The 22,722-nt window shown below is 45.2% G+C and overlaps 1 protein-coding gene across 2 annotated transcripts in view; it reads left to right on the plus strand.

Moving 5' to 3' along the window:
• The first annotated feature begins 493 nt into the window (after positions 1 to 493).
• The window catches only part of C5H6orf120 (chromosome 5 C6orf120 homolog), a 33,967-nt gene continuing 11,738 nt past the window's right edge, over positions 494 to 22,722 (plus strand). Inside the window, exon 1 of one of the 2 annotated variants that reach the window (XM_069234980.1) lies at positions 494 to 575. The gene's annotated coding sequence lies outside the window, so the exon portion shown is untranslated. Of the gene's footprint in view, positions 763 to 22,722 lie in introns of both variants that reach the window. The other variant, XM_069234979.1, reaches the window with a different exon arrangement.

Here is a 22,722-nt window from a genome sequence, read left to right on the forward strand (position 1 = left end):
CAATGCAAGAAATGCTTAAAGTGTTTTACAGAACCGCGACACCTTACCCTAACAAGCCGATAGAGACCTGCATAAGAAATAATACCCCTAGACTGAGGCCAATAATGTACGAAGCGACAGAAGGGCACAGTTGGGCTATCAGTTGACGACGGCTACCGGGTACAACCACACCTCTTTCACCACCACCCTGGGCCATACTGGTCGCTACTCCTCCGTTTATCTCAACATCCTCCTCCATCATTTCCAAACACACCGCGTACTATTTAAATCCAAAACTCCGTAAGAAATATGGGGCATCCACCATTTGAAGGCGGCTCGAGCTCAGCACGTCGGGATATCACTCCAATCCGCACTTAGCGCACTAGCATTGGCTGAGGCTCCCCAGTGCTCCAATCATAGGTCTCCTTACACATTAATAGTACCTCCCATTTACAGTCGACGCTCGCGTTTTGTGCAACCTTGGTATTGGTTGTTACGTGTCCCGGAAGTGCTAAAACTACGGCCAAATTCCCTCCGTTAAAAAAAAAAATCAACAACGGACAACAGGCTTTAGGCTGCGTTCATGGACGGTCCCTGTAAGTAGCGGACAGGTGGTCACCCTAACCGTGGTACCCCAGCTTGATACGCTCTAAAAGGAAAAGGCGTGACACTGAGAATCTCCTTAAACAGACGCAGCTTTGTGCCAGCCAATCAGTGAAAGGGAAATGAGAGGTCTTTACCCAAGGACACCGAGTTCTGGAAAGAGTACTTTTCTTCTTACTGGTGAGGGCACAGTCTTGTAAACCCTATAAGGTCTAAAACCAGTTTGATTTCACAGTTCAGTTTAAAACCAGTTTGATTTCACAGTTCAGTTACACTTCGTGTCATGAAATGAGGCCTGCTAACGCTGGGGCTTCTGCCTTCGCTATATAGATAGCTGAACATAGCAGAATTCAAGAAAAGCCCCCGTATAGTACAGTTTAAGTTGGTGTGTCCTTGAGAAGAAGCCCCTTTCCAAATTTATTCAAAGGGGAGTCTCTTCTCCCCACTATTGAATGGTTGTCCCCTGTGTACGCTCTTTGCATCATCTGTATTAAGGTTTTTATGCAGTGAGTAGGGGTGGGAGATTTAATTGTGTGACTCATATTCATACACCTAATTAAGAAACTTTCCTTGAGGACCAGCTCTTAACCAGGTAATTAGTCGGTAGACTCGAAGTAATTAAGCACTGCAGTTACAGTTTTAAAACTCTTGGCATTAAAACCTCCTAATACCCGGCGTATGTACTCAGACTTCTTGTATGGGTTAAAACCAAATGAAGGCCTTTTTAAATATCCAATTCAGGCCTGGGCTTAGATCATGGGTTTCCGGCCATGGCAGTTCTTTAAGGTTTAGACACACTGGAACCTCTTCGCAAAGACTTTTTAAAGTATGTAATGTAGTACCCTTTTACATACTCTTGCATGTCATTTGAATTGTCGCCAAAACATCTAACATGGGAGTAGAATGGGAATAGCCGTATAAAAATGATACTAATAGAAAGGGACGTGGCTGTTTTGATCAATTCACAAATGCATGTAAAAGAGTACTCTTGAAGTACTGCTTCTCATAATCATAAATGGCTTTGTTCATTTGCCACATTATGTGCATGTAACCCTCTCCTAAAACTTTTAAAGAAAACATATCCTCACCCATATCTGTAATTTGCTTGAACACATTATACTTGTAAATTCAGCTATCTAAAAAATAATCTATACCATTGGGAATTAAAGTTAATAATATGAAAGGTATACATGCCTCTGGAAAGCGTTATGCGGTAATGATTTAACATTGTGAATAAGAAGAATTGGAGGAAGAGCAGAGTATCTCGGTGCAGTAAATAAATACAGAAAAGAGAGAATACATTTACCACGATATAAAATGGATAAAATGCATATCCTCAGATTTAATGACATTGCTCTTTTGTCCTAATACCTCTCTCTGGATCATTGCAATTTTCAAGTTGTCTGGGTTCTAATACTGTAGTGGCAAACCAAAAGGGGCGTGGTACTTACAGGGGTCAATGTTAATGCACTGTTCTGAGTTCCACATTTCATAAGGAGGCATAAGACGTAGTGTAGTTTGCATACCAGATTATCACCATTTGCCTTTTCTGATAGCTTCTCAGGGGCATATTTTGTAAAGTTTTTGCAACCGAAATGTATGTGAGTATTTGTATATGACTTGGAGTAAGACCATTGTGTACTCTAGATAGGCTAAATGGGGAACATTGCTTGCAACATTAATGTAATAAATCATTGAACTTTATTTCAATATTTAACAAAGGAACCAACGGAAATTAATCCTGTATATTTTTCCAGCGGCTTGCACTATCAACTCTCAGTGCACTTCAATTCTGTTTTTATTAATTTTGACATCCGCTTTAAATAAAATTAGAAAAACATACCGTTCATTGACAGTGATATAAGCTTAAATAAATCACTAGTTTCAAGAATTTCATAAAACTTATATTTTTTTATGTTTAAACTAAAAATAGTAAAACATTGGCTTATTTTTTTTTAGAAGAGATATTAAACTTAATGCCTCTGTAGCTATTTTAAAGCCAGAGTTCAAATACATTTTACTTGTAACAACATCTCTGTCAGTATGTTAACACAAATTAAAATCACATATTTTATATCGTCGCCACATAAACTGCATTTCCAATTTATCTTTGATATTTTCGTGCAGTGGTCTGTCATGTAGTGTAATCCCCCCGAAATTGAATCAGAAAAGGGTATCATTTCCAGGTTGATTAATTTCTTTAGATAAAACTGCGTTTAAATTCTGATATTTTATTTGCTGCATTAAACATGTTTTTCGATAACATGCAATGCCATCTCTAAAACAACTATTTTTGATTCTACTTTTGAAACTTATTTCAGAGCACTCCTGCTTGGAATTTTTAATATTGCATCTTCATTCGTGGAAAGAGCTTTTGATGCTATATTATACACAGTACTGAATTTGCTGGTTCTAAAACTGCTAATTGAGGGCTGTGAAAAGTCTAGATTTGGTGGCAGCTTAGGATGTTCGGGACAATCCATAGCACCTTCTTATTGCAGCCAGATTTTCTTCCTTTATATTCTCTACTAGGCTCAGATCTAATCTAATCAATAGTGCTGGTGCACTGTTTTTGATAGAAAGATTTTTTTTGTTAAAGTACTCCTTTAAGTAATCTCATTTGTTTGGATGTGTGTGTTGTCCAGAACTTCAGACTTCCTAGACCTGTTTCAATAGTTGCACCAGTCTCTTCCCTGTAATCAGAAAGCAAACATTTAGGCCATTTCCACACACTTTTGCCCAAGACCTTTTATATTATTATTGGTTAATTCAATTTAAAGTTTGGTTTAGGACCTCTCTAAGATAAGCGAATTCAGCCACTCTGAATTCATTCTGAATAAGTGCATTCAGCCAGCGTGTGTTGTACCAAAATAACAAGTATAGGGATAGAGTTTCTGACTGCCAACTAAAACCATAATTCTAGATTTACCACACAATTCATTTCCATGCAGTTCAAGTATGAGTATTTGAGGGGAAACAAATGGAAACTTCTTTGGAGCTCAACTGAAGTCGTTTCACATGAAGCTTATTCATAATAATATTGCATATTCTAGCATTTTAAGTGCCTTTTTCGTAGTTTTAATTGTAGTTTCTTTTTGTTCCCTTTTTAACCAATCTTATCATGTCTCCACATTCAGTTGGCATGTGTGCTTGTTTTCCTACTGTACTTATATTTGTTGATTATTTCTGTTTTTATGATTTTATAATCGAATGACTTCTCATTAATCTCCTTACAGTTGGAGTTCATCAGGTCTGTTTCAGCACTCGCGTGATTCTGTGCTTTTAATTGCATTCTGGCGTTGTTTTTCTCCAGGCTTCTTGTAAGAGATTTCTCTATAGCGTTCCTCTTGGTCCTGTTCTCATTGCAGGTTGCCATTGCTTGTTTGGCTATTTCTTCTTTCTCTTTACCTCATTGAAATCTGGCAGGCTAATGCATACTTGCTGGGGCCTCTCCTCCATCTTGGGTATTTCCTAGAGGTAGTTTTGTTAAAATCCATGCTGTTCTCTGCCACCTTTTGGGTCTGGGCCTTTAGTTTCTTTTTGGGTCCCGGTTCAGTGCTACATTTTTCATGCATTCAATAAATATTATTAGCCATGTGTAACTGGCAGGAGCAATCGTTTGCAGGCATTTCCTGGCATTGATTGGGGAGAGGGAGTATATAGTACTTTGTCAGTTTGGGAGAGGATCTGCCGTAATGTTTATTGTTATTGCCCTCTATTATTTGATATATATCTTGGTGGGAGAAAATAGTATAAATTGTGTCATTGAAAATTGGTTGTACTTTGTTTTTTTTCTGGTTTGTTCTGGTGGTGTTGGTGATTCTGGGTCCTTGTTTGTGCAGTTAATTTGTTAGTGAGGGTGATGTTCCGTTGCTGAGTCATGTGTAAAGATCATATTTTCTTACTTCAATCTCATGAACACTTTTTCCCTCAAATTTGTAATCTCCATTTATGTATTTCCTTGCAATGTGTTGTGGTCATCTTTTCTACACGTTCTTCTCTTGTGTTTCTTGCTCTTGTATCCAGAGTGATGCTCGATCATATCACAGTATACTTGTGATGTCAACTACGCAGTCCAGGTAGCAAGAGCAAATTATAAAAGGGCTATTAGCACAAAAAATAAAAACCTTGCAAGGGGAAGCATTGGCTAACTTGATACGGGCTGCCAAAACCAAAGAGGGTGCCCTGTTTTGGAGAACTGCAAACATCCCCCTTTTTACTAAGGGACAGTCCCTGATCTGGATTGGGGGATCACTTCTGCCCAATGGGTGGATCATTTTGGCTCAATTTGTTTTCCAGTATAAGTCAGATGAGGTAGGTCTTTGGACAGCCGTACAACCTATAGGTCTGCCTTATATTTTAGACCAGGTGGTGAAGGCCATTAACAATAGCCCAAAGTGGAAGGCCCAATGGATGTACATGACGCAGAACCTAATCTTAAGGACCCCCTTTTAACTAAGGTATTCAATGCAGCAGGAGCAGGCTTTATAACTCCTAATTAATCGACATCCCTCATCATACCGATCTATAAGAAGGGTACTAGAGATGATCCGAAGTGTTACTGAACATTCTCTTCACTTGACTCTTCTGCCAAATTACTGGAGGGAGTCTTGTTAGAGCGATTTGAACACTGGGCAGAAGAGAATGAAATTCGTTCTAGAGCCTAGCATGGGTTCAGAGAGGGTTCGGGGACAGTTGAGGAGTCGCTCAACTTGAACCTAGTAATGGCAACGTACACTCAAGCCACGGATGGATCTATGTATATCTGCTTTATTGACTTAAGCCACACCTTTGATTTAGTAGATCATGGGACACTTTGGGCATGTCTCATCACGTAGGGTGCCCCCAAGTAGACCATTTCATTGTTTGCCCATTCACTTTTTGTTGCGCATGCCGACTCGGCTTTACACCGATTTAGAGATGCTCATGGTGGTACATAGTCTTAATGCCTCATGGTGATACAGGGTCTCACTCCGTAGTGGTTTCCTTCCGTTTTTCAGGGACCGTTTTTATTCCCTTGTCACTTTTCTCTCTGTCTCTAGGAGTAGAGTGCTTCTTTTTGTCCAGAGTGACACCAGGTGTACACACTGCCTAGCACCCAAGGTCGTGTTCCTGCAATGCAGGTGTTGGGTTTCTTTTCCACCGTTGTGGACATGTTCTATTTTTTCTTTGCAACCCTGTTTGGATCTGATACCTCTTAAAGGGAGCTAAGAGATTGTGCTCCCTACGGGGTTCTTCCTCATGTGAAGGTCATTTTCAGTCCCAGCTTTTCGTAGAAATGGGTGTAGGCTTTTAATCGTACTTCTATATTTTTAACTATTCCCTACCAGGAACTTGTTCAGTGCTCATTTTGGGAGTAGTTACTATATAGCTCCTTGTATAAATAACCTATGTTTTTAGGGATGTTCTTTCCCACTGGTCCATTGGGAAGCAGTGTTTCTGCTTCAAATCCATATTTTAGATCCCCACTGTGTTTTAGATACATCTTCTATTCAAAGTGTCCTTTTTTCTGTCTTCATTATGTATGACCTTACTCGTTTTCTTACATGCTGGGGGCACATTCTGTCGCCCTTATAGTGCACTGGTTTCTATCCATTATTATGTTTTTCTCATGAACTGCTATATCCTCTTCGTGCACTGGCCCACATGCTTTTTGTCTGGCCGTGTGCCACAGTCGTCTTTTTCTTCATGGACGTCGCAGTCCTCCTTCTGACCGATCCTGGATGCAGTTTGCTTTTTGCTTTTTTTATTATATATATACACAATCTATATCTTCCTTGCTGCTTCCGTTTTTCCACAATGATTATTCTGTCCACATAGGACCGCTTTCTTTTACGGAGGTTTTGTCCTCCAGGACTCTGCAATTTTTACTTTGGTCCCTTTTTCTGTTGGCTGGACTTATTGCCACTGTCTTGGCCTTTCCATGGTTGGCATCTTCTACTGTGGCGATTTTCTGCCTGGTGTTAATCTTGTTTCATATACCACAAGGTTTCTGTTGCTTCCTATGAGCAGGCACAAACACATCCATGTTATTACATCTATATGTGTTTGTGTGGGTGTCTCGGTATATGTCTAATCAGATTTCCATTTTTATCTGTATTTCAGTTCTGTTCCACCTCTCTACAGGTTTTCTTTTGGTGTTCCTGGAGGTGTGTACTCTGTCTTTCGAGTTTCTCTCCCTACTAGCGTTTAGCTTTCTGTTTGTTGCTGGTTTTGTATACGCATCCTGATTGAGGCAGCATGCATGCCTCGCTCTTTTCATGTCCTCTGTGGATCCCCTTTTAGGTGTTCCATTCCAATTATCTCAATAACTGTTACAGTGGTCTTGCAGCTTACTCCTCAGCTTTTTATCGGTACAGCTCCTACCTTAAGGCTATACATGTTTATTTTCCTATTGCTCATTGTCTACTGACAGATTCATTTTTCATTGCAATGAGCTCCGCTCCCAATGGCGTTCTACGTCATCTTGACATGTTCCAGGCCTTTCCACTGCTCTTCTGGTGAGACAAATGTTCTTTCTCACCTTTGTCTTTCTTGTGACTAGTCTACTCCGCCTTCAGTTAGACTGGTTGCTTATACGCAAGACTTTGGTGGGATATCTTCACAGACCCACCTCCTGGGTTGATGTTGCTTTGGCATCTAATTCTAAGGTAAGGAATCTGCGGCTTGTTGTCTCTATCAGGTGAACAAGTTACTTACCTGCAGAAACTCCTTATCTGGTAGAGACATAGTCTACCCGCAGTTTCCTTACCAACCCACCCTTCCTCCCCATTCTGCAAACTATTTATCTTACTTCAGTATCTCATTCTTGGTACTATCTTACCTTGCATTTCAATTTAGTAGTTGCTATTCAAATCTACATCTATCTCTCTTGTTGGCACACTGTTCTATTGTCAGTTTCTTTGGTGACTCCGCACTGTTGTGCGGATTCTAGTCACAGAAGAAACTGACGTCACCGCATCGGAGGAGGGATTACATGGACTCCGTCAACGTCGATAAGAATTCGCCCAGCGCCCTTCACTGATGTGCAGAGGTACTGCTGTAAAGTGTTTTTTTTTTGTTTTTTTTTACGGATCCAGTCTGGCTGCTGGTGAGAATTCTAAGGTAAGGAATCTGCGGCTAGTCTATATCTCTACCAGATAAGGCGTAACCGAAGGTAAGTAACTTGTTCATATTGTATGTTTTTGAATTGTGTGTTTTGAGATCTACTCTGTGGGGATTCAAGTGCCAGTACCCAATTGGCTTTATGAAGGGGGCATCCAAAGCCTTCTCATTTCTGTTGTAGGAACGATAGGGGGATACCTGTAAGTTCTGAATGGTCTTATTTAGCCTTGTTATTAAGTGCCACCCAGCTCCCATGGTGAATAAAGTGTGTATAACAACGTGTGTGGGGAGCGGGGCTTCTCGTCTATCGTGTGCCAGAGGTGTCGGAGTGTGGCCTTTAAATTGCCATGGACCAGGAATTGGCCTGGGGAATAATCGGGTCTTCCTGCAGTTGGTCGAACATTAGTAAGTGCTGGTCTAGGAATACATTTCCCACTGTGTCGATGGACCTCTCGTGCCAAGCAGTCAAGTCCCAAGCTATGAAAATTCCAGGGATCCGTGGCAGACCTAGGAAGGCAATATCTGATACATAAGGTAGGACACGGCGTGTTAATTGGAAACATTTGTCCAAGGCATCTGCGGGCTACCGAAACGTGAATGAACTATGATTGCTTCAGCTTGACAGAAGGTTGGAGGAAATGGTAGAGGACATCAGGTGGTAAAGGCCGGACTTCGGTCTGTCTCTTACATGTTGATCCCAGCCATCCAGTGAGACATTAACCGAAGATGGGCTGCAAGATAGTATGACTCAAAAATGGGTCGCCCAGTCCGCCTTTCCCCACCAGTAGTTGGAGTTTCTGAGAGTGATGTAGCGTCGCTTGTCATCCCAGAATAGTCCCCCCAATAATTAATCCAGTAAACGGATAAAGACTTGTGAGGGGTATACTGGTACATTGACAAAATATTATAACAGGACCAGAGATAAACACTTCTAGAATTTGGTCTGAGATTTAAGGGCTGTGAACACCTATTTTTAAGCTCCCCTCAAATAAATTGTTCTGGGAACAATATGATATATGTGGATTTCTAGATAGCAAACCGTTTCCCCATTCCAGTTTAGTTGGGTACCGCCCAGCCTCAGTACACTCAGTGGTGTGTTGTGGTGAAGGGGGGGAAGGCACATGACTTTGTCCAGTTCACCCGTAGACCAACCACTTCCTCAAATGTTCAAAGAGTGGCATCTATTGGTTCAGTGCCAACATTAGAGTCACAGAGGTATAGTAGCACGTCATCAGCGTACGGTGACATTGCATGGGTTATCTCATCAAGTAGGATCCCCGATTGCTCCCCTTCGGCGGTGAATGGTGTGGGGCTCCATAGCAGTGGTGAAGAAAATAGGGCATTCCTGGTGTCAATACATTTGTTTTTGTATTTCCTTTGCTTGTGGAGTGCTGTATTTCTGGATGAAAGTGTGGAGATACACACACACACACACACACACACACACACACACACACACACACACACACACACACACACACACACACACACACACACACACACACACACACACACACACACACACACACACACACACACACACACACACACACACACACACACACACACACACACACACACACACACACACACACACACACACACACACCATGGTTTTTAACAGTTTTCTTTTCATTTAGATCTGGCTTTTAAAATGGCTTAAGCTGTTTAGCCAGACTTTAAAACAAAAAAAAAATCCAACAAATTCATACACAATATGCAGGCATATGGAAGCTTTTGGTCAGTGGGCTTCATCCACTTAGTTGCCTGTTAAATTGCCATTCACATTTTGCTTCAGCCCACCACAGCATGGGTTAGTGGGTCAGCCCTGTTTACCTATGGCTCCCTTCACATGGAATAACTGCCCAACGCCCATGCCCATTGTTCATATTCACAATTAAATAGTTTGTCCTTTTGTGTGACATATCTGGGTCAATATGTTTTTATATATATATTTTATTCCCTTTAAAACTGAGTTTTAAAATTATAATCAACAATAAACATACAATGCAGTGCATGTTATTGCAAGACATGACAGTATCAGTATATCACAGTACCGAACGGTATTATGGAACTAAGTCCAAGCCAAGAGACAGTCGCTACGACTGCAATAAAATTTCCCGCCCGCCCGCCATCCCAGCCCAAATCCACATGAGACCCGACAATATATAGCTTGTGGAAAACAGAAACATGTTGAGACCATAGTTGGCCGCCAAATGCTCAGTAGGTTCAATGTGTATCCTCACCCCCACATCCTCCGTACTACCTACAGAGCTTAAGTCCTCCACACCAGTAAACCGTTCTAGGAAGGTTCCCCAAGCTGCCACATCATTGAGTGCCCTCTCATCCCTTCGTGTCAGGTGCATATGCTATTCCTCGGCTGCACGCCATTCCATTAAGTCCCGGATCCAACTGGAAATCAACAGATTCCGGGCGATCATTCAACCAATTGCTACCCTGCGCCTAGCCAACACCAGCGCTAGCTGTGCCAGTTTATAGAGAATACTCCGGCCACGTAGTTTCTGCACCACTCCCAAGAGATAGGTCAACGGTAGTGCTTCCAACCCCAGTACCGTAACCTCCTCAACTTTCGCTGCCACTTCCTTCCAGAAGTCAAATACCGTCCTGCAAGTCAAAGCCAAATGCAGGAAGGAAGCACCAAGTGTATCACACCTAGGACATCCTGCTCTTCATCTCGGGTCAATCTTGTTTAGTCGACTGGATGTGAGATGTGTTCTGTGTACAAAGTTAAAGTGTAATAATTTAAACATATTATTACATGACATCATAGGCACCAGAGACAAAGCCAAATCCCAGTCAGTATCTGCTATGGGTTCCCCCAGGTCATACTCCCACGCCCTGCGCCCCACACTTATCACACTTGGTTGATCCTCCTGAAGGGTTTTATAAAACCGGGTAATCAAAAGGCGTCCCCTCACCCCAGTTAATCAAGTCGTTCAGCACTGCAGAGGCTCTAGGGGCTACTGGAAAACCACTACAAATTTCACGTCCCACACTTTCCATTTTTGCGTATTGCAAGAATTGACCAGGGCCCAGACCAAACAAATCCTTAGCTTCAGTAAAAGAAATGAACTCTCCACTGGGGTAGAGATCCCCAGCCACCTCACATTCACCCAATCTCCAAGCCTCCACAGACATCAACTTTTCCATGGCCCGAAAGGGTGCCAAATCCCATATTCTCAGCTCTCTGTCGAAAGGGGCTCGTCAGAGTACATGTTTAACTGCCTGCTCCCAGATCCCAGCAGTGGTCTTGATCAAGTAGGGAGCGGAGGAGTCAGATCGACCCACCCACATCATTGTATGCTCCGATGTCCGTCCATCCAACATTCCTGCAAACAATCTCTTCTCCCAGTTATTGGTATCAGTCATCCACTTGGCAGCATATTGCAAATGTGCTGCATAATAATATTGTCTAATATTAGGAATCGCCAGCCCTCCCCCTCCAGATCCCTCTGCAACACCGGCAGAGCCACCCTGCTTCGCCGCCTGGCCCACACCAAAGAGATCAGCAGACTATCCAGATGACGGAAAAGCCGAACAGCCAACGGATATAGGGAGTTCTGGACCAGGTATAGACACCACGGCAAGAACACCATCTTTGCCACAGCGGACCTGCCCATTACAGAAAGAGGCAATCTATTCCAGAACGATACCGAATGTTCCAAGCTGGCAACTACTTGCTCGACATTATGCTTATCATGCGTAGCCAAAGAATGAGTAACCCATAGGCCCAGATACTGGAAACTCAACTTCCACCTGGGTCCTGCCCTAGGTAAATCAACCTGTGGAACACCGCTAATGGAAACCAAAGGGGAACAGGAGCGATTTATTTATTTAATTTTTTTTTTTTTTCCTATTTACCTTGCGACCAGAGACGACCCCAAAAACATCCAACCTCTGTAGCAGCATCGACACCGAGACACGAGGTTCCTGAAGATAAACCAATGCATCATCTGCATACAGGGAAACCACATGTTTGGTCTGCCCCACCTGGATACCCCACGGTCCCATCTCCTCTCGAAGCCAGATCGCTAGTGGCTCCACTGCCAGTGGAAAAAGGAGAGGCGAAAGCAGGCATTTCTGTCTCGCGCCCCTACCAATCTTCCAGGAGTCCGATAGCTCTCCCCCCTACCCGTACTTGTGCAGTGGGGGCAATATACAGTAACCACACCCATGCCCTGCAAAAACTCTAAAAGATAGCCCCACTCAACCGTGTTAAAGGCTTTTTCCAAATCCAAAGACACTAGTGCCAATTCAGTTTCCTCACCTTCAGTCTCATGCATAACATGTGCCAAACGACGCAAGTTTGTAGGACGTGCTGCGACCAGGAATAAGCCCACATTGATCTTCGTGCACCAAACTCTGAATCACCCCGCAGAGCCGAGTGGCCAAAATCTTACAACGCTTAGGTGAGGCCATATCAGGACCTTATCCATATTCTAGTCGTATCTGTCTTCCAGAGAGGTACTCCCACTTTGACACAAGTGCCACAAGCAAGGGCACACCAGCCATCCTGGTTCATTAAGTACATCATCAGACTTGTGCGGAGACCCTCTCAGCTCCCTGCTCCAGCTCCACATTCAGACCCCCAGCCAATCCAGAAGGCACCACCGCCATTGTCCCATCCTGTTGTATCTCAACTCTATGAGTAGAATCTGTCGCCGACCCGCAAGCCCCAGTACCCTTCAGCTGACCATGGTCACTAGACCTCCAGTCCGGACCATCCACTCCGGAGGCCTGAGGAGAGACCCCTCCAACCCTTTCCGTCTCCCCGGGGCCACCTTATCCCACATTTCCAGCCATCTCTATACCTCCTCCGGGCATTCGAAGAAGTGTGACCTCCCAACTGAAAGAACCTTCAAGCATGCAGGATACATATATCTGATGTTTATGGCACAACGCTTCGCCTTGACATCCATGAATCCCTTTCGAGAATTCTGCACCTTGTTTGTGTAATCAGGATAGATGGATATTTTTCAGTTCTCAGATCTTGCCCTGTCTGTCTCGTGGGCAGCCTGCAACACACAGTCTCGGTCTTTATAGTTCAGAAGACGGGCAATGATAGCTTTTGGTGGCACGCCAGGCCGGGGAGGTGCAACAAGGGCTCTATGGGCACGCTCCACTACAAATACCCTGGAGGGCCCAGTCGGCTGCAGTACATCTCTGATCCAGTTCTGCCCTCCAGGAAACCCAGCAGTCTGACATTATTCCGCTGGGGCCTCCCCTCTGTGTCCTCTACCCTTACCTTCAGCCGTCCGACCGCGGTATTGGCCTGCACCATTTGTTTCCGCAGGACCCCCACCTCCGTTCGCAGCTCCAAAATAGAGCCCTCCGCACGTTGACCTTGTCAGACACCTTCCTAAGGTCCGCCCTGAGTAGTTTGACTTCTACTGCCACGGTTTCTATCTTGCCCTCCAGGGCCACCCTAGAGCCCTGGATGGCTGCAAGAAGCTCTGCACGCGAAGGCTCCTCAGGATTCACTGGCGCTCTCAAACTGTCTCCGCTCCCCTCCAATCTGGCCTGACGTCGAGGCAAGGGCAACGGAGTGGTATACTGCTCCATGGTGTTACCCTGTGATGCATCTGTCTGCCTGTGCTGCTCCATGTCACTGCGTTCCCGGATCAAAACTATGTCCCTGTTTCAGCAAGATGGCAAAACTATCCGGAGCACAAGGTACCGCAAGGACCGTATACGCTGCTCCTCCCGCTGTATGGCACCACTGTAGTGTTGTCAAAGCAGAGGTCTGAGGTACTCCCAATAAGAGAGGACCACTCTCGACGAATCCAAAGTCAAGAGGCTCAGAAAGTAAAAACTGGGCCCAGGGGGCCACCATGCGCGCATCCCCTCCAGTGTGCGCCGACCAGCAGCCTCACCCAGTCAGGCCTTAGCATGGCTCTCCAGAGCCCAGCCGATACCACCGGCACCACTCAGAACGCTGCTGCCCGTTTCAAGGCCCCGGAGACCTCCACCGTGTGTCGAGGCCATGCCACCAGCAGACCCACCAGATCGGCAGCGCGGCCTGCATACTGCCACCACACAAGCCCTCGGGGCCCAGAAGCCACCTCACTCGCGGGCCAGGAGAGGCCCGCAGACACGGCCTCAACACCCACCTCTGCGACCTCCAAAAGGTAGGCTGCGCCGCACCGGACCACTCAGCACGCTGTCCTACAGCAGAGGGGGCCACCGTTTGCCTCAGGCACCCCAGGATAACCAAAGGATTCAGCCGGGAAGCGGGAGTTCACTAGGAGTGCGTCCAGTCGGCCATGTTGCTTGGCCACGCCCCGTTTTTCTTTATATTAACTGTAAATACTTGCTATTTATTTTGCCTGCACTTTGGCTGCCCAGTTAGATGCTGATGCAGTTTGCATCCCCTTTTTAGGGTTGTGCATGCGAGGGCATGCGCTAGCGCATGTATCTCGCATGCAAGACACTGTTGTGTTTAGTAAAGGGTTTGGAGCCCGCCTGTCACTCACCATTTGTTGGTTGACGTGGCACTCTAATTTACAGCCTTGTAATTCTTCAAGACATCTGGCATAATTTGTGTTCCTCTGTGTCGAGCAGGGATCAAGCACTAATTTATTTAAACTTAATTAGTGTCCGTCTCCTGCTCGTGACATGATTGAGGTACTATTTTGTTCTAACTTCCAGTGCCATGCAAACAGAAGGCTTATGACTGGCAAAACATGCCCAACAGAATCACAAAGTTTTGTTTTTGTTCATGGGCGCTGTTGTCAAAGGATGACAATTAACTTGTTACATGCAGCCTTGTTGCAGACCGGTGCTATACTGAACTGAAAATAATTGTTGCCCAATTTGACAAAAAATGTGTGGTCTACTGAAAAACAATTCTTACTACTGCACCGCTAAATCTAATTATATCCGCTGAGCTCTGACAAAGGCAGAGATCAGCGCCACGAGGAGGGAAGGGTGGGAGTGGCGTTCTCTGTTCCGAAGACAGCAGGGGCTGCGCTCTGTCGTGCCTGGCATTGCTTCATCTTTATTAGATCAAACATCTGTTTGTTCCACGTTCTTGTGTGTTTGTCTCGTCATGATCTGAAGAGTTGAAATCGGGCATGGAGTTTTTGCCTGGGCTTTGAAGCAAGCCAATATTAAACTCTTGAGACAATGCAGCTTCTTACCCCCAGAACAGGGGAGCTTGTCCAGTGCAAGAGGTATCTCTCAGGGACCATTAATTGCACAGATGTTACAGGAAGCCACGTTGAATCCCTCTTGAATGGCAAAGGGGAATGGAAAAGAGTGAGAAGGTGACTTATCCTGGATGTCCTTTCAGGTACTTATAGATACTTTATTCAAAGTTGGAAGGGGGAGGCATGATATGAAACTGGAATGGCATGGTGAGCAAAAACACTGATGGATTAAACCCAGATCTGTGACTGGGGAGTGAATGTTTGATTTGTTCTGCATTCCGTCCATCAATTTTTTTTTTTTTTTTTTTTTTGCATGGTATGAAATTGGGAACATCCCGTGCCCATGTTCAAGCTGTGTGAATAACGTTTTTCCCACGAGGCGACACTTGCTAGTAAAATTAAATGGTGTGTAATGTTTATATAGTATGATCTCGCCTAGCTGTATGTGAGAATAACCTGCCCCACCATTCAGTCCCTTTTTAAGCCCTCTTATGTATGGAACTTTAGCTTTATAGCTTGTAGTAGTTTGTGTTATAAGGGCCCGCTTGGCCCGAAAATGTGTAAGACACTACACCCGCTAGGGGCTAAATATATGGTTATACTATATTACTTTGTGCCATACTGTTTTCATGTAATTACTATCTAGGGGCTATGGTTATTTGACCATGTTTCTTACAAATTATGTTTTTATTGTGGTGTCCTCTAGGGGCTGTTCTGAGCATTAGTCAACATAATACAATATTTGCTACACTTGGTCATCCCTTAATGCTTTGCAGGTCATTCTTTTACAAAACGTTTTTGCTCGTAACTAAGCCTGTGGTGGTCCTGGGACAATGGGACCACCCTCAAAACATTCATCACAACCTACTCTTCCTGTCTACATAATCTCTGGGTCGCCAAATTAGGTTAGCGGGGGACCGCAAAATAATAACACCCCCCTCAATTCAGTGTCTTTTTAATCCCTCTCATGGCTGGAACGTTTGTTTTACAGCTTAGTCATTGGGGTTTCAAGGGTCTGTTTTGTAATGTCATTGTAGTAAGCCTGCTATCGCTCAAAATGTGTAGTGAACTATGTCCTCTAGGGGCTAAATATATGGCTACACTGCAATACTTTCAGTTGTTTTCTTTTCATGTGGTTATGCCCTCTAGGGGCCAACCATATGGTAACATGCCCATGTTTCTTACAAATGCTGTTTTCATTGTGGTGCCCTTTAGGGGCTGTTCTGAACATTGCAGTCTAACGCCAAATGTTTATTTCTGATAAAGGTTTTTATTGGGTTTATATCATAATTGTATATATTTTCTTAATCTCTCCTTATTGAAATCATGACCATGATTCAGGCAAGTTTAACATCCTTATTACACTGTGACTGTTTGAACACTCTTGATATGTTTGTGTGACCCTTCTAGTTTATTTCTCTCGTTACTCCTCCGTAGCTATCTTGTTTTGGGCATTATGTTAGCCAGCCAGCAACTCTGGTGGTGGTTAGTGGAACGTGGTATTCTATTGGAATTATCAAGGCAGATTTAAATTAGGATGCTAAATGACAGAATTTTCATTTTTGGCTGCAGATAGAGGAAGAAGGTAAATTGAAGTGCTTTAGTTATATCAAAGGTCACTGGAATTATGTGGCAGGAAAAGACCAAACTATGAGGCAGGGGTGACCAATTTATATGGCAATAAAAGTCCAGTTATAAATTTACAACACCAATAGCTCTATCTCATGCAAATGTTAGACCATTTCATTGCAAATGTTTGCTAGTTTTTGCCTGCACAGCACCTGCCCTTTGCTTGTGAAATCTTTAGTAAATATATATATTGTTTTTTTTAAAAAGGTGCCGTCTATTACTAACTATTGGTTAGCTTTGAGGTTATCCTCAATTTCTTGCTTCTCATTAATCAGCAGCATCAGGTTAATGTCCTCTTCCATGTGTTCACTTTTTCTTCCTGTCATTAGTCTGTTCCCTGTAGCATCAACCAAGTACAGCATGCTTCTTGAGGTACTCCTCTTTTTTTTAATTTTTCTTGTTTTTTTATTGGGGTCTAGCACTCAATAGAAGTGCACATGTCTTTGGATGGTCTTCCCGCCTCTCCTGCAGTCTTTCCCCATTGTTGCTTGCACCTGGAGTTTAGATTTGTATTCCGCTTTGGCAACAGAGCTCCTTGCATGACTTTATGTATTTAGCTGAAATTTTAAGTAAATTATTCCTTTAGACATAAAGACGTTTGTCATCATCCTATCAGTAGTGCGAGTATATTATAAACCAAATTGTACCCTTGATGTTTGTGATTTCCCTGCATTGCACGTAATCATTAAGATGAGATCATCCTAATTGCCCAATCATTTTAAGTAATTATTCCCTGCTGCAATTGATCATTTAATGTTTATCGCTAGAAAATTAGTGAAAACAGACAAGTATTTCATTTGAGTGTTGAACAGATAAAATTATTTCTCAACATTTTCAGCTTCATGCTAGACTCTTGTTGGAAATGGCCCTTTCTGCAGGGTTTCCCCTGTCTTTTGACTTTTAACCATTTAGTTTTTGCTGGCTTTAGGACTATGTGCACTTAACCACTGCTGACCACTGCCAAAGTACAAGTGCTTTCTGTCTAAATGGTATTGGTGATTGGTTTATCCATAATTGGCATATTTGATTTACTAGTAAGCCCCTAGTAATGTGCACTGTGTGCCCAAGGCCTGTAAATCAAATGCTGCTGGCAGGCCTGCAGCTCTGATTGTGCCACTCACATGAGTAGCCCTGTAAACATCTTAGAACTGGCACTGCAGTGTCTGTGTGTGCAGCTTTAACTGCCAGTTCGATCTGGCAAATGCACCCCTTGCCAGATCCAAAGCTTCCCTTTTATTACACGTAAATCACCCCCACATTAGGCCCAAGGCAGCCCCATGGGCAGTGTGCACTGTATTGTAAAGGGAGGACATGTGCTGGTGTGTTCTACATGTCCTGATAGTAAAAAACTGATAAATTTGTTTTTCACTATTGCAAGGCCTATCCCTCCCAGAGGTTAACATGGGGATTGCCTTGAAATATCTTTTAAGTGTAAATTCCCCTTGGTAGCAGGTAGAGATATAGAGCCTAGGGTCTCTGAACTCACAATTTAAAAATACAGCTTTTGGTAAAGTTGGCGTTAAGTTTGAAAATGCCACTTTTAAAAAGTGAACCTTTACTTGCTTAGCCATTCTGTGCCTCTCTCTGGCTGTGGTCAGGATGACAATTTGTGAATTTCACTCAAGACAGACACACTAAGGGAGCTGTGGTGCGCCCTGCATATCCTGATGAGTCTTCCTGGCCTAGATTGATGTGAAGAGCTGACACTTGCACCTGAATAGGGCTATGCCTGTCCTTACACAAAGCAGTCTCCAACCCCTGGAGATGGTCTGGGGCCAGAGCGGGAAAGGCAGGGTCTTCTGTACCAAAAAGATTTTCCTTTGAAATGTGCTTACTTCAAAGGCAAAAATTAGTATTAGTATAAGTACTGGACTTCTGAGACCAAACTTTAGTATCCTTTAGGGCGGAGGACATTGTGCCAAGAAGAAGAGCTAGATGCTGTAGAAGTGACTGCCACTCTGCCTGCTGCTTTGCTGTGCTCCAGAGCGAGTTTGGAACCAGCGCCGATACGTGCCCCAGAGTTATCATCCTTGCTGATTGCAACAACCACAACCGACGCCGCAGGCCCAATACCACTACAGCACCTCCTATATCCCACCACAGTATGTGTCCTGAGTGCCGTGTCACCAACGTACATGGCACCCAACTCCGCTGCAGCACATGTGGCCCCATGGTGTGATTGTGACACCACCAATTTGATGCCTCGCATCTTGACTTGCTGGATTCATCAACCCCCGCCGGATCATAAAGTACTGACGCCTGCCTCCCACGCCCAATCACCTCCCCTGCAACCTTAAGGAACCAACACCTCAACTTCCCTACCTCGCAGTAAGGAACCAATGCTTCACCTAGCTGATAGCAATAGGGAACCGATGCCTCACAGGCTCAAGCAGCACCTCACCGACTCTGTACAGCACCTTTTTGTTTCCTTGTTGTTTTCAAAGTTACTGTGCCTAGGTTCTGTCGACTCCAAGACTGGCCAGCACTCCCGCACGAGTGGTGTCTGACTGTTAGGAACGACTTCGTCATAGTGTCGTGATAGCCCTAGTTGAAGCAATTGTGTGTATTATGGCTTTACTGAGATTTAATCTTTAAAAATGTGTATCTTTGCATGTGTATGTTGGATTCTTGTTGTTTTGGTCTTGTTTAATTCAGATAAATATTGGCTATGTTTCTAAACTGGTGTTTAGGGGTAGGTCGCTCCCCCTGCCGCTGCAGCTCCTCCAGGTTCCTGAGTTCCTGAGACCCACCCCACAGTAAGTACCCCCCACCTCCCAGCCCCTCGTTCTGCCCCGCGCTACTCACCCTCTCTCCTGCTCCTGCTTCTTTTCCTCTTTCCTTCTTCTCTGTTCTTCCTCCTCGCTCCTCGTCTGTATTCTTCTTCTGTACTCCTCTTCTCCCCATCTTCTCTCCTCTTCTCTTCTTCCTCATCTTCTGCTGTGGTATTCTGCACCCTGTTTCTTCGTTTTTTGTATCTCCCTCCGTGTTCTTCTGTCTTCCTCTGTCTTCCTCTGTCTTCCTCTGTCTTCCTCTGTCTTCCTCTGTCTTCCTCTGTCTTCCTCTGTCTTCCTCTGTCTTCCTCTGTGTTTTTCTGTCTCCCTCTGTGTTTTTCTGTCTCCCTCTGTGTTTTTCTGTCTCCCTCTGTGTTTTTCTGTCTCCCTCTGTGTTTTTCTGTCTCCCTCTGTGTTTTTCTGTCTCCCTCTGTGTTTTTCTGTCTCCCTCTGTGTTTTTCTGTCTCCCTCTGTCTTCTTCTGTCTCCCTCTGTCTTCTTCTGTCTCCCTCTGTCTTCTTCTGTCTCCCTCTGTCTTCTTCTGTCTTCTTCTGTCTTCTTCTGTCTTCTTCTGTCTTCTTCTGTCTTCTTCTGTCTTCTTCTGTCTTCTTCTGTCTTCTTCTGTCTTCTTCTGTCTTCTTCTGTCTTCTTCTGTCTTCTTCTGTCTTCTTCTGTCTTCTTCTGTCTTCTTCTGTCTTCTTCTGTCTTCTTCTGTCTTCCTCTGTCTTCCTCTGTGTTCTTCTGTACTCCTCTCTGTTCTTCTGTGTGTCTTCTGCTCTTCCGGTCTTCTGCTCTTCCGGTCTTCTGCTCTTCCGGTCTTCTGCTCTTCCGGTCTTCTGCTCTTCCGGTCTTCTGCTCTTCCGGTCTTCTTTTCTTCTTGTCTTCTTGTCTTCTGCCTCCTCCGTCCTCTTCTCCCCGCGCCTGCCCTCCTGCTCCTGCCTCATCCCCCTCCCCCACTCGCATCCCCCCCTCTATCTCCCCTATCTAACCCGTTCACTTTCTACCTCCCTCACTCCTCCTATCTACCTATCTCTCTATCCCACTCTCCAACTCCCTCACTCTCCACCTCCTCCTATCTTCCTATCTCTCTATCTTTTTCCCTATCTATCTATTTCTCTATCTACCTTTTCTCTCTACCTATTTCTCTATCTCTCCCCCCCTCCCGCCACCCCCTCTATTACCTATCTTCCTATCCCCTCACTCTACCTCTCACCCTCACCCACCTCTACAACCCCCCTCCCGTATCTTCACAACCCTACACCTATCTTTCTCCCTAATCTCCTAAACCTCCTAACACTCTCCCCCCTCCACCCTTAAACCCCCCTCCCCCAGCTCTTCTCACTCTACCTGTCCCCCCCCCTCGCGCTTTCCCGCCGCGACCTCCTGCACGCCCCCGCCCCCCAGCTCCCATTCGCCCCCAGCTGACCCCTCCCCCCCCTCCTACCTCATATGGCGGCCGCTGCGCGACAGTGGTAGCGACCCTTGACCCAAGGGTAGGTCGCTCCCCCTGCCGCTGCAGCTCCTCCAGGTTCCTGAGTTCCTGAGACCCACCCCACAGTAAGTACCCCCCACCTCCCAGCCCCTCGTTCTGCCCCGCGCTACTCACCCTCTCTCCTGCTTCTTTTCCTCTTTCCTTCTTCTCTGTTCTTCCTCCTCCCTCCTCATCTGTATTCTTCTTCTGTACTCCTCTTCTCCCCGTCTTCTCTCCTCTTCTCTTCTTCCTCATCTTCTGCTGTGGTATTCTGCACCCTGTTTCTTCGTTTTTTGTATCTCCCTCTGTCTTCTTCTGTCTTCTTCTGTCTTCTTCTGTCTTCTTCTGTCTTCTTCTGTCTTCTTCTGTCTTCTTCTGTCTTCTTCTGTCTTCTTCTGTCTTCTTCTGTCTTCCTCTGTCTTCCTCTGTCTTCCTCTGTCTCCCTCTGTGTTCTTTTGTATTCTTCTCTGTTCTTCTGTCTTCCTCTGTCTTCCTCTGTCTTCCTCTGTCTTCCTCTGTCTTCCTCTGTCTTCCTCTGTCTTCCTCTGTCTTCCTCTCTGTTCCTCTCTGTTCCTCTCTGTTCCTCTCTGTTCCTCTCTGTTCTTCTCTGTTCTTCTCTGTTCTTCTCTGTTCTTCTGTGTGTCTTCTGCTCTTCCGGTCTTCAGTCCTTCCGGTCTTCAGTCCTTCCGGTCTTCAGTCCTTCCGGTCTTCAGTCCTTCCGGTCTTCAGTCCTTCCGGTCTTCAGTCCTTCCGGTCTTCTGCTCTTGTGTTCTTCTGCTCTTGTGTTCTTCTGCTCTTGTGTTCTTCTGCTCTTGTGTTCTTCTGCTCTTGTGTTCTTCTGCTCTTGTGTTCTTCTGCTCTTGTGTTCTTCTGCTCTTGTGTTCTTCTTTTCTTCTTGTCTTCTGCCTCCTCCGTCCTCTTCTCCCCGCGCCTGCCCTCCTGCTCCTGCCTCATCCCCCTCCCCCACTCGCATCCCCCCCTCTATCTCCCCTATCTAACCCGTTCACTTTCTACCTCCCTCACTCCTCCTATCTCTCCATCTCTCTATCCCACTATCCAACTCCCTCACTCTCCACCTCCTCCTATCTTCCTATCTCTCTATCTTTTTCCCTATCTATCGATTTCTCTATCTACCTTTTCTCTCTACCTATTTCTCTATCTCTCCCCCCCTCCCGCCACCCCCTCTATTACCTATCTTCCTATCCCCTCACTCTACCTCTCACCCTCACCCACCTCTACAACCCCCCCTCCCCTATCTTCACAACCCTACACCTATCTTTCTCCTAAACCTCCTAACACTCTCCCCCCTCCACCCTTAAACCCCCCTCCCCCAGCTCTTTTCACTCTACCTGTCCCCCCCTCCCTCGCGCTTTCCCGCCACGACCTCCTGCACGCCCCCGCTCCCCAGCTCCCATTCGCCCCCAGCTGACCCCTCCCCCGCCCCCTCCTACCTCATATGGCGGCCGCTGCGCGACAGTGGTAGCGACCCTTGACCCAAGGGTAGGTCGCTCCCCCTGCCGCTGCAGCTCCTCCAGGTTCCTGAGTTCCTGAGACCCACCCCACAGTAAGTACCCCCCACCTCCCAGCCCCTCGTTCTGCCCCGCGCTACTCACCCTCTCTCCTGCTCCTGCTTCTTTTCCTCTTTCCTTCTTCTCTGTTCTTCCTCCTCGCTCCTCGTCTGTATTCTTCTTCTGTACTCCTCTTCTCCCCGTCTTCTCTCCTCCTCTCTTCTTCCTCATCTTCTGCTGTGGTATTCTGCACCCTGTTTCTTCGTTTTTTGTATCTCCCTCCGTGTTCTTCTGTGTTCTTCTGTGTTCCTCTGTCTTCTTCTGTGTTCCTCTGTCTTCTTCTGTCTTCTTCTGTGTTCCTCTGTCTTCCTCTGTGTTTTTCTGTCTTCCTCGGTGTTCTTCTGTCTCCCTCTGTGTTCTTCTGTATTTTTCTCTGTTCTTCTGTCTTCCTCTGTCTTCTTCTGTCTTCCTCTGTGTTCTTCTGTATTC

This window comes from Pleurodeles waltl, chromosome 5, assembly GCF_031143425.1.
Source record: "Pleurodeles waltl isolate 20211129_DDA chromosome 5, aPleWal1.hap1.20221129, whole genome shotgun sequence".
Lineage (NCBI taxonomy): Eukaryota > Metazoa > Chordata > Amphibia > Caudata > Salamandridae > Pleurodeles > Pleurodeles waltl.